At 46.6% G+C, this 13,273-nt stretch overlaps 2 non-coding genes across 2 annotated transcripts; both read right to left on the bottom strand.

The window, feature by feature from the left end:
* Positions 1-9,729: 9,729 nt before the first annotated feature.
* On the bottom strand, positions 9,730-9,802 carry TRNAV-UAC (transfer RNA valine (anticodon UAC)). The gene has a single exon. It is a non-coding gene; the product is annotated as a tRNA-Val (tRNA).
* A 260-nt stretch (positions 9,803-10,062) lies between these two features.
* Positions 10,063-10,135, bottom strand: TRNAV-AAC (transfer RNA valine (anticodon AAC)). Its single transcript has one exon. It is a non-coding gene; the product is annotated as a tRNA-Val (tRNA).
* Between the last annotated feature and the right edge of the window lie 3,138 nt (positions 10,136-13,273).

The raw sequence follows: 13,273 nt of genomic DNA, 5'->3' as shown, positions 1-13,273 counted from the left end.
GCTGACACCCGGCCGCGATCAGCGGCGCTCACCACGTGGGCGCCGCTGATCGCGGTAGACGTACTATCCCGTCCCCGGTCATACGGGCCCGGGTACTGTGGACGGGATAGTACGTCTCATGTCAGGAAGGGGTTAAGCCAACAATATACGTTTGTGATCAAAATAAAGAAATGCCACGTGTTTCTGCCCGGGATCAAAGCAGGGAACTTTCAGGAGGATGGCAAACAGGACAATCACTACACTACAGTAACCAGACAAGAGCGTTTACTGTGGTCATGGCAAGCATTAAAGATCAAGCACTCATTGTCAAAAGCGCTAGTTTACAAGAGAAACGCTGTGTTTCTGCCCAGTTTCAACTAAGGACCTTTCGCGAGTAAAGCGAATGTGATAACCGCTACACTACAGAAACCAACCGTTTAAAAAAAAACAAAAAATGCTGTGGTCATGGCAAGCAATAAAGAACAAGCACTGAAAGTCAAAAAAATCGTTTTCCAAGAGCAAAGCTGTGTTTCTGCAAAGTTTCGAACTGGAGACCTTTCGCGTGTGAGGCGAACGTGATAACCGCTACTCTACAGAAACCAGATGCAAGAGCTTACTGTGGTGACAACAAGCAATCGAGATCAAGAACTGAAAGTCAAAAGCTTGGATACCAAAGGGTAAGAGCGTGTTTCTGCCCAGTTTCAAACTGTGGACCTTTCGCGTGTTTAGCGAACGTGATAACCACTACACTACAGAAACTGGCTGCGGAAGGTTACTGTGGTCATGACGAGCCATCGAGAACAAAGACTCAACGTCAAAAGCTTTAATATCAACGCCTAATGTCATGCTTCTATCCATTTTCGAACTGGGGACCGTTCACGTGTGAGGTGAACGTGACAACCACTATACTTCGGAAACTACATGCAAAGCTAAAGATGTTTAAACATGCTGAAATGAACTTGAAAAAGAAAAAAACATCCAGCCAAAGTCAAGAGGTCTTCCTCTATGTCTGAAGACAGGACAAAGTGCATTTTGCAACACAGGAACCTTTCATTTGTCAGGCTATTGGAGAAAAAGAACAAACAGGGAAACAAAACCATGCTCCACAAAACATTCTCATGCCTTTGTCCAAAAGCCAAAAAGAAAAAGCACCTAGATGCCTGCTTTCGCACCTTGATCCTATCAGGTGTTACTTGAATTAGGAACACTTAGACACTGTCAAAAACACACATGCTTGCCAAAAGCAAAAACGGGTAGAAATAATCACATTGGTAAAAGTAATGCTCATTAAACCAGCAATAGAATATGCTAACTAAGGCTAATTAAGCCAACAATATACGTTTGTGATCAAAACAAAGAAAAGCCACATGTTTCTGCCCGGGATCAAAACAGGGAACTTTCAGGAGGATGGCAAACAGGACAATCACTACACTACAGTAACCAGACAAGAGCGTTTACTGTGGTCATGACAAGCATTAAAGATCAAGCACTCATTGTCGAAAGCGCTAGTTTGCAAGAGAAACGCTGTGTTTCTGCCCAGCAGGGCTGCCATTAGGAATTTCAGGGCCCCATACTGTAAAAATGTTTGGACCCCCTTGAGACTCCGTCCAGGCTCCACCCCAGCCCTGCCTCCACCCCTCAAGAGTCCCACTACCCACTCTTGGAAAAACTCCACTTCTGCACCACGTCCTCACCAATCACACATTAACATTTCCCAGATCATACATATAGCCAGCAGCTTTTGTTCTGGCCAAAAGAATTTTAAGCCGCCACCACAACAAGGTAGACTCTTTTGGATGAGCTCTACTGTACTGTAACTTATTAATCATTTGTTAAAATACCCAATACTCTGTTTAGGTATATTTTTCTTTTTCTTTAACCCCTTCACTACCAAGGGTGGTTTGCACGTTAACTACCGGGCCCATTTTTACAATTCTGACCACTGTCCCTTTATGAGGTAATAACTCTGAAACGCTTCCATGGATCCCGGTGATTCTGACATTCTTTTCTCGTGACATATTGTACTTCATGTTAGTGGTAAAATTTCATTCATATAACTTGCGTTTATTTGTGAGAAAAACGGAAATTTGGCGAAAATTTTGAAAATTCCGCAATTTTCCAACTTTGAATTTTTATGCCCTTAAACCACAGAGATATGGCACACAAAAAACTTAATAAGTAACATTTGCCACATGTTTACTTTACATCAGCACAATTTTAGAACCAAAATTTTTATTTGTTAGTAAGATATAAGGGTTAAAAGTTGACCAGCGATCTCTCATTTTTGCAACACCATTTTATTTTTACGGACTACATCACATTTGAAGCCACTTTGAGGGGTCTATATGATAGAAAATACCCAAAAGTGACACCATTCTAAAAACTGCACCCCTTAAGGTGCTTAAAACCACATTCAAGGAGTTTATTAACCCTTCAGGTGCGTCACAGGAATTTTTTGAATATTTAAAAATAATTAACATTTAACTTTTTTTCACAAAAAAAATTACTTCAGGTTCAATTTTTTTTATTTTACCAAGGGTAACAGGAGAAATTGGACTGCAAAAAATTATTGTGCAATTTGTCCTGAGTACGCTGATACCTGATATGTGGGGGGGAACCACTGTTTCGGCGCATGGCAGAGCTCAGAAGGGAAGGAGCGCCGTTTGACTTTTTCAATGCAAATTGGCTGGAATTCTGATCGGACGCCATGTCGCGTTTGGAGAGCCCCTGATGTACCTAAACAGTGGAAACCCCCCACAAGTGACCCCATTTTTGAAACTAGACCCCCCAAAGAACTTATCTAGATGTGTGGTGAGAACTTTGAACCCACAAGGGCTTCACAGAAGTTTATAACGCCCAGGCGTGAAAATAACAAAACATTTTTTTTCCACAAAAATGATATTTTTGCCCCAAAATTTTTATTTTCCTAAGGGCAACAGGAGAAATAGGACCCCAAAAGTAGTTTTGCAAATTGTCCTGAGTAGGCTGATACCCCATATGAGGGGGTAAAACACTGTTTGGGTGCATGGCAGAGCTTGGAAGGGAAGGAGCACCATTTGACTTTTTCAACGCAGAATTGGCTGGAATTGAGATCAGACGCCATGTTGCGTTTGGAGAGCACCTCATGTACGCAAATAGTGGAAACCCCCAATTCTAACCCTAGCCCTAACCCTAGCCCTAACCCTAACCCTAGCCCTAACCCTAGCCCTAACCCTAACCCTAACCCTAGCCCTAGCCCTAGCCCTAACCCTAGCCCTAATGGGAAAATGGAAATAAATACATTTTTTTAATTTTATTATTTTTCCCTAACTAAGGGGGTGATAACGGGGGGTTTGATTTACTATTTATGGCGGTTTTTATGTTTGGCAGCTGTCGCACGCTTAAAGACGCTTTTTATTGTAAAAATAGTTTTTGCATCACCACATATTGAGAGCTATAATTTTTCCATATTTTGACCCACCGAGTCATGTGAGGTCTTATTTTTTGCGGGACGAGTTGACGCTTTTATTGGTATCATGTTTGGGCATGTGACATTTTTTGATCGCTTTTTATTTCGTTTTTTGGGACGCAGAATGAACAAAAACCAGCGTTTCATGAATTTCTTTTGGGTGGTGCGCTTATGCCGTTCCGGGTGCGGTAAAATTTATAAGGCAGTTTTATTCTTCGGGTCAGTACGGTTACAGCGATACCTCATTTAGGTCGTTTTTTTATGTTTTGGCGCTTTTATGCAATGAAAACAATTTTATATAAAAAATAATTATTTTTGCATCACTTTATTCTGCGAGCTATAACTTTTTTAGTTTTTCGCTGATGATGCTGTATGGTGGCTTGTTTTTTGCTGGACAAGATGACGTTTTCAGCGGTACCATGGATATTTATATGCGTCTTTTTGATCGCGCGTTATTGCACTTTTTGTTCGGCGGTAGGATAATAAATCATTATTTTTTGCTTTGTTTTTTATTTTTATTTTTTAAGGGGTTCACTTAAGGGGTTAACTATTGGGACAGTTTTATAGGGCGGGTCGTTACGGACGCGGCGATACCAAATATGTGTACTTTTATTGTTTTTGGGTTTTTTTATTTGCAAAAAATGAATTTTTTGGGGAATATTTTTTTTTTTTTTTTAATTTATTTAGCGATTTTTTTTTAATTATTTTTACACTTTTTTTAATTTTTTTTTTACTTTATTACAATGTCCCAGGGGGGACATAACTGTCCTGTGACAGATCGCTGATCTGTCACATCACAGATCGCTGTGACAGATCAGCGATCTGTCACAGGCACTGCACAGGCTTCCTCATGCCTGCGCTTTGCAGGCACTGAGGAAGCCAGCTTCCTGCAGGCCCCCGGAGTTCCCCGTCGCCATATTGGATCCGGGGACCTGCAGGGAAAGAGCCCCCCGCAGCAGCGCTGCACATTGCGCTGCCGTGGGGGGCTCAGGGAAGCACGGAGGGAGCCCCCTCCCTGCCGATGCTTCCTGTTAACCCCCGGTACACCGCGATCGTGTCCGTGACCGCCCCTGACACATTGTGCCGGGTGTCAGCTATGATAATTAGCTGACACTCGGCCGCGATCAGCGGCGCTCACCACGTGGGCGCCGCTGATCGCGATGACGTAATATTCCGTCCATGGTAATTAGGTCCAGGGTCACATGGACGGAATATTACGTCAATTGTAGGTAAGGGGTTAAGGAAATGAGTCACATACTTTTTTAAAAAATAATTGAAACCAGATTGTGATTTTTTTTATAATCTGTATTTCTGATTGTAGATTATTGTATTGTTTTCTGTACATGTATGAAGCTGTCGGTGGATATCGATCTGCGCTCGGACCGCAGTACATGGACGGGCCGCCGGTCTCCTGACTAGAACTCAGCAGCCTCACAGCATGTATGAGGATGCAGGCCAGGAGATCGGCGCCCAGTCCATGCACCGCAGTGCGAGCGCAGAACAATCTAATATAGAAAGCTCAAAGTGTGTGTGTGTATGTCCGGGATAGGCATCTGCACCGTCGCAGCTACAGCCACAAAATGTCACACATCACACGTCTGGACCCGAGAGTGTCCTAGGCTATGTTGTGAGGCAAAATTTTAACCCCGTGCGTTCCAATTCACCAATTTTGCCCCTATCTACATAATGAGGAAAAAGTGTGTGCGCGTCAAGCCCCGCCCCTCATTGTGATGTTATAATGCCCCTATTTGCATACTGGGGAACCAGTGTGTGCGCATCAAGCCCCGCCCCTCATTATGATGTCACTATGGTTGACTATGGGATGGAGGATGTGTGATGGGTATATGGGCACCGGACTATGGGATGGAGGATATGTATGATGGGTATATGGGCATGGGACTATGGGATGGAGGATATGTATGATGGGTATATGGGCATGGGACTATGGGATGGAGGATATGTATGATGGGTATATGGGCACGGGACTATGGGATGGCGGATAATTATAATTTGCTATAACTAACCACAGTTAGTTACTATGCCCGGGCAGCGCCGGGCTCTTCAGCTAGTTTCCCAAATAAAGATGTTTCCCAGTCATATATACCCACTTTTTATTTTTCCATCAATATGGCCGTGTGAGGGCTTGTTTTTTGCAGGACGAGTTGTACTTTTGAATGACATGATTGGCTTTATCAAATAGCGTACTCGAAAATGGGAAAAAAATTCAAAGTGCGTTGAAATTGAAAAAAGTGGAATTCTAGAATTTTTTTGGTCGTCTCAGCAGCCTCCAATCTCCACATGTCAGCAGCCTCCCATCTCCACACGTCAGCAGCCTCCCATCTCCTCACCTCAGCAGCCTCCCATCTCTTCAGCAGCCTCCCATCTCCTCACCTCAGCAGCCTCCCATCTCCACACCTCAGCAGCCTCCCATCTCCTCTCCTCAGCAGCCTCCCATCTCCTCACCAGCCTCCCATCTCCTCACCAGCCTCCATCTCCTCACCTCAGTAGCCTCCCATCTCCACACCTCAGCAGCCTCCCATCTCCACACCTCAGCAGCCTCCCATCTCCTCACCTCAGCAGCCTCCCATCTCCTCAGCAGCCTCCCATCTCCTCACCAGCCTCCCATCTCCTCACCAGCCTCCATCTCCTCACCTCAGTAGCCTCCCATCTCCTCTCCTCAGCAGCCTCCCATCTCCACACGTCAGCAGCCTCCCATCTCCACACCTCAGCAGCCTCCCATCTCCACACGTCAGCAGCCTCCCATCTCCTCGCCTCAGCAGCCTCCCATCTCCTCACCTCAGCAGCCTCCCATCTCCACACCTCAGCAGCCTCCCATCTCCTCTCCTCAGCAGCCTCCCATCTCCTCTCCTCAGCAGCCTCCCATCTCCTCACCAGCCTCCCATCTCCTCACCAGCCTCCCATCTCCTCACCAGCCTCCATCTCCTCACCTCAGTAGCCTCCCATCTCCACACCTCAGCAGCCTCCCATCTCCACACCTCAGCAGCCTCCCATCTCCACACCTCAGCAGCCTCCCATCTCCACACCTCAGCAGCCTCCCATCTCCTCACCTCAGCAGCCTCCCATCTCCTCAGCAGCCTCCCATCTCCTCAGCAGCCTCCCATCTCCTCACCAGCCTCCATCTCCTCACCTCAGTAGCCTCCCATCTCCTCTCCTCAGCAGCCTCCCATCTCCACACCTCAGCAGCCTCCCATCTCCACACGTCAGCAGCCTCCCATCTCCTCGCCTCAGCAGCCTCCCATCTCCTCAGCAGCCTCCCATCTCCTCACCTCAGCAGCCTCCCATCTCCAAACCTCAGCAGCCTCCCATCTCCTCTCCTCAGCAGCCTCCCATCTCCTCTCCTCAGCAGCCTCCCATCTCCTCTCCTCAGCAGCCTCCCATCTCCTCACCTCAGCAGCCTCCCATCTCCTCAGCAGCCTCCCATCTCCTCAGCAGCCTCCCATCTCCTCACCAGCCTCCATCTCCTCACCTCAGTAGCCTCCCATCTCCTCTCCTCAGCAGCCTCCCAACTCCTCTCCTCAGCAGCCTCCCATCTCCTCACCTCAGCAGCCTCCCATCTCCTCAGCAGCCTCCCATCTCCTCACCAGCCTCCATCTCCTCACCTCAGTAGCCTCCCATCTCCTCTCCTCAGCAGCCTCCCATCTCCACACCTCAGCAGCCTCCCATCTCCACACCTCAGCAGCCTCCCATCTCCTCAGCAGCCTCCCATCTCCTCACCAGCCTCCCATCTCCTCACCAGCCTCCATCTCCTCACCTCAGTAGCCTCCCATCTCCTCTCCTCAGCAGCCTCCCATCTCCACACCTCAGCAGCCTCCCATCTCCTCTCCTCAGCAGCCTCCCATCTCCTCTCCTCAGCAGCCTCCCATCTCCACACCTCAGCAGACTCCCATCTCCTCACCTCAGCAGCCTCCCATCTCCTCACCTCAGCAGCCTCCCATCTCCACACCTCAGCAGCCTCCCATCTCCTCACCTCAGCAGCCTCCCATCTCCTCACCTCACTCCCCTCTGCAACTTCCTGCAAGTCCTGGCACACTGCCCGCCTCCTCTGCCTCTGCCGATTTCAGCATCTTCTGTCTCCCAGAAACATGACATGTTGCTGCTCTGCTGGAGAATGAAGAAGAGCGCGCAGTCTGTCACATGACCTGCGTCAGGACCATGATGCACTTGGTCCTGCTGCTGCTTTAAAGGTACAGCACTGAATTCTGGCCGCCGCATTCACTAACAACACTGTAGGTGTATCTTTAAATCACCGCGGTGTTGTTAGGTATCTGGCTTGCAGCGGCCATGACCTATTGCACCTGTAGCCCAAACATCAGTATCAAGAGAGGAGGGCCCGGCCTGCCAGCGCTTCCGGGCCCCTCCTTATGCTACTGTTCATGGGGCCCCATACAGTAGTAAGGGCAGTAATGCCCTGATGGCGGCCCTGCTGCCCAGTTTCGAACTGAGGACCTTTCGCGTGTAAAGCGAAAGTGATAACCGCTACACTACAGAAACCAACCGATTTTAAAAAAAAAAAAAAAAAAAATGCTGTGGTCATGGCAAGCAATAAAGAACAAGCACTGAAAGTCAAAAAGATCGTTTTCCAAGAGAAAAGCAGTGTTTCTGCCCAGTTTCGAACTGAGGACCTGTCACGTGTGAGGCTAATGTGATAACCGCTGCACTACAGAAACCGGATGCAAGCGCTTACTGTGGTGACAACAAGCAATTCGAGATCAAGAACTGAAAGTCAATAGCTTGGATACCAAAGGGTAAGGCTAGTTTCACACTTGCTTTTTTTTGCAGCGCGTTTTTCCCGCAAAAAAACGCATTTAAAAAACGCATAAAAAAGCATACAGATGCTGCGTTTTTTTCAAGCATTTTTATGAGCATGCATGAAAAAAATGCAGCGTTTTTATGCGTTTGTATGCGTTTATAGTGCGTTTTTACCGCGTTTGCGTTTTTTTCCAACATTAGGTGGCCTCTCACACTAACCCAAACCATGACTTTACTAACCCTAACCCTGACCCTAACCCTAACCCTAACCCTGACCGTGACCCTAACCCTAACCCTAACCCTGACCATAACCCTGACCCTAACCCTAACCCTAACCCTAACCCTGACCCTAACCCTAACCCTAACTCTTAACCAAACCATACCCTGATCCTAACCCTAACCCTAACCCTGACCCTGACCCTAACCCTAACCCTTAACCAAACCATACCCTGATCCTAACCCTAACCCTGACCCTGACCCTAACCCTAACCCTAACCCTGACCCTAACCCTAACCCTAACCCTGACCCTAACCTTAACCCTGACCCTAACCCTAACCCTGACCCTGACCCTAACCCTAACCCTTAACCAAACCATACCCTGATCCTAACCCTAACCCTGACCCTGACCCTAGCCCTGACCCTAACCCTAACCCTAACCCTTAACCAAACCATACCCTGATCCTAACCCTAACCCTGACCCTGACCCTAACCCTAACCCTTAACCAAACCATACCCTGATCCTAACCCTGACCCTGACCCTAACCCTAACCCTAAACCCCCTTAACTAACCCTAACTCTAACCCAAACCCCTAAATTCCATTGTCTAAACTAATGGTAAAAAAAAAAACGCATGTGCAAAAAAACGCATACATAAGCATGCCAATGCGCACATATGCTCACCATAGACTTATAATGGGTGTCTTGCTGTAAAAAAATGCATTGCGCGTGCATGCATTGTTTTGAGGCAAGTCGTACGCTCAAAAAATGCAACAGGTTGCATTTTGTGCACCCGAGCGCATACCGCAAAAAAACGCATGCGCGGTAAAAAGAGTACAAACGCATGTGTATGCGCAGATAAGCGCATCCCATGCAAAGTATAGGAGAAAAAAAACGCATGCGCTATTTAGCGCTAAAATACCGCAAAAAAAAAACATAAATGTGAAACCATCCTATCAGCGTGTATCTGCCCAGGTGTTACTTGAATTAGGAACACTTAGACACTGTCAAAAACACACATGCTTGCCAAAAGCAAAAACGGTTAGAAATAATCACATTGGTAAAAGTAATGCTCATTAAACCAGCAATAGAATATGCTAACTAATGCTAATTAAGCCAACAATATACGTTTGTGATCAAAATAAAGAAAAGCCACATGTTTCTGCCCGGGATCAAAACAGGGAACTTTCAGGAGGATGGCAAACAGGACAATCACTACACTACAGTAACCAGACAAGAGAGTTTACTGTGGTCATGGCAAGCATTAAAGATCAAGCACTCATTGTCAAAAGCGCTAGTTTGCAAGAGGAACGCTGTGTTTCTGCCCAGTTTCGAACTGAGGACCTTTCACGTGTAAAGCGAACGTGATAACCGCTACACTACAGAAACCAACCGATTTAAAAAAAAAAAAAAAAAATGCTGTGGTCATGGCAAGCAATAAAGAACAAGCACTGAAAGTCAAAAATATCGTTTTCCAAGAGAAAAAGCTGTGTTTCTGCCCAGTTTCAAACTGGGGACCTGTCACGTGTGAGGCGAACGTGATAACCGCTACACTACAGAAACCTGATGCATGTGCTTACTGTGGTGACAACAAGCAATCGAGATCAAGAACTGAAAGTCAAAAGCTTGGATACCAAAGGGTAACAGCGTGTTTCTGCCCAATTTCGAACTGGGGACCTTTCGCGTGTTAGGCGAACGTGATAACCACTACACTACAGAAACCGGCTGTGGAAGGTTACTGTGGTCATGACGAGCCATCGAGAACAAAGACTCAATGTCAAAAGGTTTAATATCAACGCCTAATGTCATGCTTCTATCCAGTTTCGAACTGGGGACCGTTCACGTGTGAGGTGAACGTGACAACCACTACACTTTAGAAACTCCATGCAAAGATAAAGATGATTAAACATGCTGAAATGAACTTGAAAAAGAAAAAAACAGCCAGCCAAAGTCAAGAGGTCTTCCTCTATGTCTGAAGACAGGACAAAGTGCATTTTGAAACACAGGAACCTTTCATTTGTCAGGATATTGGAGAAAAAGAACAAACAGGGAAACAAAACCATGCTCCACAAAACATTCTCATGCCTTTGTCCAAAAGCCAAAAAGAAAAAGCACCTAGATGCCTGCTTTCGCACCTTGATCCTATCAGGTGTTACTTGAATTAGGAACACTTAGACACTGTCAAAAACACACATGCTTGCCAAAAGCAAAAACGGTTAGAAATAATCACATTGGTAAAAGTAATGCTCATTAAACCAGCAATAGAATATGCTAACTAAGGCTAATTAAGGCTACTTTCACACATCAGGTTTTCGGCGTCAGGCGCGATCCGGCGTCGTGCCGGAATGCCTGATCCGGCAAATGTTTTGTAAAACCTGAAGTGCCGGATCCGGTTTTCTGCCGGATCCGTCTTGTTCTTGACAGACAAAACCGGATCCGTCTCATCCGGTTCATCCGTTTTTCTATCCGTTTTTTCGCCGGATCCGGTTTTTAAAATTGACCCTTGTGGCCTTCCGAACGGGATTGGCTACTGGAAAATTAGATATAGCATGTTCCTACAGCCCTTCTTTGACAGGTTGTAGAGAAGAAAGTGCAGGTTGGAGAGAAGAGCAAGTTACTGGCGAAGATGGATGTTGTCATTGGAAATATTACCACTAGAAGTTCTGTCACGGTTTCAGGGACAATTTTCCATTATACTTTATGTCACCTCAAGGCAGAGTACACTGGGATGACAGAGTGTGAAAGATTTGTGCCCTAAACTTGTGTACCTTCTGGACCAACAGTATATACCTTTGCCAACCAAAGTTGGCTATCTTGTCATGGTCTTACTATTTTTACCTTTAGGCCACAGGTGTGTACCTGGTTGTGTTTTATGCAAAGTATTTCACCTTTTAACAAAAGTTGTGTACATTGTTAGGAAATCACCAACAATAAACACAACTTTTTAGGTGAAATACTTTGCTTCAAACACAACCAGGAACACAACTGTGGCAAAAAGCTAAAATTTACCCACAGTTATATACCTGGTTTTGAATACCTTTTTACCTTTGAAATACCCTGTATTTAACCTTTTTTTTAAACATAGTTCGCCACAGAAAGAAATGACAGACAACCATTGTGAAACGATAATTTAACTTTTATTTAAATTTTTTTTTTTTTTTGTTTTTAAAGTGCAAAAAACTTTTTTAATAAAGGTTTTAAACCCAATGGGCATTTTTATTACAAAAAAAAAACATTACAAATCGGTATACTGTGGGGTGGAAATACTGCTGGAGGGGCTGCGGGACACTTCGACACTGGGTGTGTGGAGAGAGGACTGGGATCGTGGTGGGGAAGGAACAGTTAGAGGTGAAGGTGTGGAAAAAGCTACAGAAAGGGTGGACATGTGGGAGGCAGAAGAGGTGGTGGGCGGTGGAGTGGAGGGTTGGGCAGGGACTGTAGGAGCAGATGATGTTGATGGAAAGTTGTATGGGGAAGGAGTTTGGTACGGGGAAGGAGTTTGGTACGGAGAAGGAGTTTGGTACGGGGCAGGTTGCTGGAAGTGGGGAGATGTCTGGTACTGGTGAGGTTGCTGGTATGTAATAGGAGGGGGAAGATGGAAAGTGGCTGGAGGGGGTGCAGATGTAATAGGAGGGGGAGGATGGAAAGTGGCTGGAGGGGGTGCAGATGTAATAGGAGGGGGAGGATGGAAAGTGGCTGGAGGGGGTGCAGGTGGAGGAACTACAGTGGTGGGAGGTGGAGGTTGGGAGGTAACCTGCTGTAGAGCACCGTGGCACGAATGCATTACATGCATCTGCTGGGTAGGAGATAGTGTTGCCATGCGCTCCACAACAGACCTGAAAAAGGTGTGGTTTGGCGAAGATCTTGCTTCTGAATGCATGGTTTGCAGAAGTGTCTTCACCTCCAGAATGCTGGAGTTGATCTGCTGAAAGCCTGCGGAGATTTACTCTGACAAGACTTTGAGACAGTTCTGGAAAGATGCATTCAGATGCAAGAACTCTTGCGCATAACTCTTTTCCTGACCCCTCTGCTGCTGCCGCCCAGTACCCGCAGGTGTACTAGAGGTGGCAGGGGCAGAAGGGTGGGGTAAAGGGAAAGCGATCTCCTCACCAGCAGCTTCATGTAATGTAGGCGGCCACGATGCTCCTGTGCTGGTGGATGGGACAGATGGGTTGAATGTGTGGGAAGGCTGGGAAGGTGCAGATGTACCGGGGCGGTCGAAGTGTCCCTCGGTGCCGGTCTCCTCAGGGATCGCCTCAGAAGGGTCCAATCGTGCAGGCTCCCGAGTGCTGCTCACCGTGCTGTGTAATAAAGAGAAAAAAAACAATTAAAATACTGACATGGTATGGCCCTGGCTGAAAAAAAAAGTTACATCTAACATTTTTTTCACATGTGGTGTGTAATATTTACCTTCTGGTGAGCATTGTTTCCCGGAGGAACGACAGGGCTTCTGCGTACTTGTACTTGCTCCTGCGTCCTCCAGATCCACTCGGGGCCCGCATCTCTTTATTGAACTCCTTCTTGAAACGATCCCTCACAGACCGCCACCGATTCACAATTCTGTTCCCTGAAACGAGAAAGGAGTGGTTAGTGTACAACATCAGTGTTTCACAAACTCCAGTCCTCATGGTCCCCAGGGGTCATGTTTTCAGGATTTCCATAGTAAATAGAAATCCTGAACACATGATCCGTGGGGACCACGAGGACTGGAGTTCGGGAAACACTGGTTTACATCAAGCAACCGGTACTGTATATACTTACGCTCTTTAATCTGGGCCCGAGCTTCGAGGTCCTCCCAGCGGCCCACAAGGAGAGAACAGATTTTCTCCCAGAGTCGTCGGGTAACAATCAGGTCTGCGT

Source organism: Dendrobates tinctorius, unplaced genomic scaffold (assembly GCF_039654945.1).
Source record: "Dendrobates tinctorius isolate UK_male_01 unplaced genomic scaffold, ASM3965494v1 ptg000332l, whole genome shotgun sequence".
Classification (NCBI taxonomy): Eukaryota; Metazoa; Chordata; class Amphibia; order Anura; family Dendrobatidae; genus Dendrobates; species Dendrobates tinctorius.
Note: the sequence above shows the minus strand (reverse complement) of the source record. Positions and strands in the feature narration are given on the sequence as shown.